Source organism: Bos javanicus, chromosome 15 (genome assembly GCF_032452875.1).
Source record: "Bos javanicus breed banteng chromosome 15, ARS-OSU_banteng_1.0, whole genome shotgun sequence".
NCBI lineage: Eukaryota > Metazoa > Chordata > Mammalia > Artiodactyla > Bovidae > Bos > Bos javanicus.
The window spans coordinates 20,177,746-20,183,047 of NC_083882.1; positions in this window are offsets into that span (position 1 = coordinate 20,177,746).

Below are 5,302 nucleotides of genomic sequence, written 5' to 3' on the forward strand. Positions count from 1 at the left end.
ACTCCATAGACTGCAGCTCGCCAGGCTTCCCTGTCCATCACCAACTCCCCAAATGTACCATCCAACCATCTCATCCTCTATCATCCCCTTCTCTTCCCACCTTCAATCTTTCCCAGCATCAAGGTCATTTCAAACGAGTCAGTTCTTCACATCAGGTGGCCAAAGTTCTGGAGTTCCAGTTTCAACATCAGTCCTTCCGATGAATATTCAGGACTGATTTCCTTTAGAATGGACTGGTTGGATCTCCTTGCAGTCCAAGGGACTCTCAAGAGTTTTCTCTAACACCGCAGTTCAAAAGCATCAGTTCTTTGGTGCTCAGCTTTCTTTATAGTCCAACTCTCATATCCACACATGACTACTGGAAAAACCATAACTTTGACTAGATGGACTTTTGTTAGCAAAGTAATGTCTCTGCTTTTTAATAAGCTGTCTAGGCTGGTCATAGCTTTTCTTCCAAGGAGCAAGCATCTTTTAATTTCATGGTTGCAGTCACCATCGGCAGTGATTTTGGAGTCTGAAAAAATAAAGTCTCTCACGGTTTCTGTCATTTCCCCATCTATTTGCCATGAAGGGATGGGACTGGATACCATGGTCTTAGTTTTCTGAATGTTGAGTTTTAATCCAGCTTTTTCACTCTCTTCTTTCACTTTCATCAAGAGGCTCTTTAGTTCTTCTTCACTTTCTACCATAAGAGTGGTATCATATGCATATCTGAGGTTATTGATATTTCTCCTGGCAATCTTGATTCCAGGTTGTGCTTCCTCCAGCCCAGCATTTCTCATGATGTACTCTGCATATAAGTTAAATAAGCAGGGTGACAATAAACAGCCTTGACATACTCCTTTTCCTATTTGGAACCAGTCTGTTGTTCCAAGTCCAGTTCTAACTGTTGTTTCCTGACCTGCATCCAGATTTCTCAGGAGGCAGGTAAGGTGGTCTGATATTCCCATCTCTTTTATGAATTTTCCACAGTTTCTTGTGATCCACAAACTCTTTGGTGCAGTCAATAAAACAGAAGTAGATGTTTTTCTGGAACTCTCTTGCTTTTTTAATGATCCAATGGATGTTGGCAATTTGATCTCTGGTTCCTCTGCCTTCTAAATATTCATCCTGAACATCTAGAAGTTCATGGTTCACGTATTGTTGCAGCCTGGCTTGGAGAATTTTGAGCATTACTTTGCCAGCATGTGAGATGTGTGCAATTGTGCGGTAGTTTGAACATACTTTCGCATTGCCTTTCTTTGGAATTGGAATGAAAACTGATCTTTTCCAGTCCCGTGGCCCCTGCTGAGTTTTTCAAATTTGCTGGCATATTGAGTGCAGCACTTTCACAGCATCATCTTTTAGGATTTGAAATAGTGCAACTGGAATCCATCACCTCCACTAGTTTTGTGAGTAGTGGTGCTAAGGCCCACCTGACTTTGCATTCCAGGATGTCTGGCTCTAGGTGAGTGATCACACCATGGTGATTATTTGGGTCATGAAGACCTTTTTGGTATAGTTCTGTGTTTTCTTGCCACCTCTTCTTAATATCTTCTGTTTCTATTAGGTCCATACCACTTCTGTCCTTTATTATGCCCATTTTTGCATGAACTGTTCCCTTGGTATCTCAGATTTTCTTGAAGAGATCTCTAGTCTTTCCTATTCTATCATTTTGCTCTATTTCTTTGCATTGATCACTGAGGCAGGCTTTCTTCTCTCTCCTTGCTGTTCTTTGGAACTCTGCATTCATATGGGTATATCTCTCCTTTTCTCCTTTGCCTTTACCTTCTCTTATTTTCTCAGCTATCTGTAAGGCTTCCTCAGACAACCATTTTGCCTTTTTGCATTTCTTTTTCTTGGGAGTGGTCTTGATCATTGCCTCCTGTACAATGTCATGAACCTCCATCCATAGTTCTTCAGGCATTCTGTCTATCAGATGTAACCCCTTGACTCTATTTGTTACTTACACTGTATAATCATAAGGAATTTGATTTAGGTCATACCTGAATGGTCCAATAGTTTTCCCTACTTTCTTCAATTTAAGTCTGAATTTGGCAATAAGAAGTTCATAGTCTGAGCCACAAGCTCCCAGTCTTGGTTTTGCTGACTTCTCCATCTTTGGATGCAAAGAATATAATCAATCTGATTTTGGTATTGACCATCTGGTGATGTCCATGTGTACAGTCTTCTCTTGTGTTGTTGGAAGAAGGTGTTTGCTATGACCAGTGCGTTCTCTTGGCAAAACTGTTAGTCTTTGCCCTGCTTCATTTTGTACTCCAAACCCAAACTTTCCTCTTACTCCAGTATCTCTTGACTTTCTGCTTTTGCATTCCAGTCCCCTATAATGAAAAGGACATCTTTTTTGGGTGTTAGTTCTATAAGGTATTGAAGGTCTTCATAGAATCGTTCAATTTCAGTTTCTTCAGCATTACTGCTTGGGGCATAGATTTGTTTTACTCTGATATTGAATGGTTTGCCTTGGAAACGAACTGAGATCATTCTGACATTTTTGAGATTGCATTCAAGTACTGCATTTCAGACTTTTTTGCTGACTATGAAGGCTACTCCATTTCTTCTAAAGGATTCTTGCCTACAGTAGTAGATATAACGGTCACCTGAGTTAAATTCACCCATTCTGGTCCCTTTTAGTTCACTGATTTCTAAAATGGGAAACAATATTTGCAAATGAAGCAACAGACAAGGATTACTCTCCAAAATATACAAATAGCTCATGTAGCTCAATATCAAGAAGACAAGCAATCCAATCTAAAAATGTGTGGAAGACGTAAATAGACATCTCTCCAAAGAAGATATACAAGTGTTCAAGAAGCACATGAAAAGATGCTCAACATTGCTAATTATTAGAGAAATGCAAATCGAAGCTTCAATGAGGTATCACTTCACATTGGTCAGAATAGCCATCATCAAAATATCTGCAAACAATAAATGCTGAAGAGGGTGTGGAGAGAAGGAAACCCTCTTGTACTGTTAGTGGGAATGTAAATTGAAACAGTCACTCTCAAGAACAATAGTGGAAATTCCTTAAAAATCTAAACATAGAGTTACTATATGACCTGGCAATCCCACTACAGGACAAATACCTGAGAAAATTATAATTCAGAAGGACACATGTACCCTACTGTTCATTGCAGCACTATTTACAATAGCCAGGATGTGTAAACAATCTAAATGTCCATCAACAGATGAATGGATAAAGAAGATGTGGTACATTACTCAGTCGTGAAAAGGAATGAAAAAGTCCATTTGTAGAGACATGGATGGACCTAGAGTCTGTCATACAGAGAGTGAAGTAAGTCATAAAGAAAAACAAATATCATATGTTGACACATATGTGGAACCTAGAAAAATGGTACCGATGAACTTATTTCCAAGGTAGGAATAGAACAGACGTGGTGGACACAGGCAGAAAGAGGGAACAGGATGGTGGGATGAATTGGGAGACTGGGATTGACATATATACACCACCATGTGTGAAATAGATAACTAGCAGGAAGCTGCTTAAAGCACAGGAAGCTCAGCTCCATGTTCTGTGTTGACCCAAAGGGGTGGCTTACGGGTGTGGTGAGAGGAAGGTCCATGAGCGAGGGGATAGAAGGGATACATGCGCCCCAAGTTTCACTGCAGTGCTGCTTACATCATCAACAGATGAATGGATAAAGAAGATGTGGTACATATACACAATGGAATGATACTCAGCCATTAAAAAGAATGAAATAATGCCATTTGCAACATCACGGATGGACCTGAAGATTATCGTGCTAAGTGGAAAATATCATATAATATTGCTTATATGTGGAATCTTAAAAAAAAAATGATAAAACAGAAACAGACTCACAGAGTAAGAAAACAAAGGGGAAGGGCTACCAAAGGGGAAAGGTGGTGGACAGTGACAAATTGGGAGTTTGGGTTTGACATGCACATACTATTTAAAATAAATAACCAATAAGGACCTACTGTATAGCACGGGAAACTTTGCTCAGTATTCTCTAACAACCTAAATGGGAAAAGAATTTAAAAAAGAATAGATAAATGTATATGTATAACTGAATCACTTTGCTGTACACGCAAAATTAGCACAACATTGTTAATCAACTATACTCCAAAATAAAATAATTTTAAGAAAAGAAAAAAAAAAAAAGAAATCTTGGTAATTCTTCCTGACTTCAGCCTGTCCTCTGTTCCTTTATTTCTTCAGCATCTCCACTCTGGCCAGCCCCAACACCTCCCTGCTCCTTTGTGGCTGCTACAGTTTCCGTACCATACTTTGCCCACTCATTCTTTCTCCATTGGTTTGGAAGCAAATAAAGTGGAATCCAACGTAAAATGCACTGACCCAACGTAACGAGACATTTCATACTAATAAAGAGAATCATCCAAATTTTAAAATTCTTAGAAGAAAACATAGGCAAAAAGCATTGGAGATTACTTCATGTATGTGACACCATAAGCACTGGAAACAAAAGAAAAAGATTGAACTTTATCAAAATTAAAAATTTGCATGCATCAAAAGACATTATTGACTGTGAGAAGGTAATTCTTACTCTAGAATGGTAGAATAATATTTATAAATCATATCTAATAAAGGATTAATATCCAAAATATACAAAAAACTTCTACAACTAAACAATAGAAACAAAAATAAATCTGATTTTTAAATGGGCAAACGACTTGAATAGACTTTTCTCCAAATGTTATACAAATGACAATAACTTCATGAAAAGATGTTTGGCATTTCTAGTCTTCAGGGAACTGAAGTCAAAGTCACAATGAAATACCACTTCATACCCACTAGGATGCCTGTTATTTAAAAAAAAAAAAATAGAAAAGAAAGTGTATTGGCAAGTCTATGTAGAACTTTCTTTATCATGTACACACACTAATTTAAGATGCACAAATCTTGTGTTCAGTTCACAGTTTTGACAATTGTGTTTACCCATTTAAGCACAATTCAAAGTAAAAATGTGCCTGCAATGAACTGCAGGAGACAAGGGTTAGATCCCTAGATTGGAAAGACCCCCTGGGGAAGGGAATGGCTCAGTTCAGTTCAATTCAGTCGCTCAGTCGTATCCGACTCTTTGCGACCCCATGAACCGCAGCACGCCAGGCCTCCCTGGCCATCACCAACTCCCAGAGTCCACCCAAACCCGTGTCCATCGAGTCGGTGATGCCATCCAGCCATCTCATCCTCTGTTGTCCCCTTCTCCTCCTGCCCTCAATTTTTCCCAGCATCAGGGTCTTTTCCAATGAGTCAGCTCTTCGCATCAGGTGGCCAGTGTTGGAGTTTCAGCTTCCACATCAG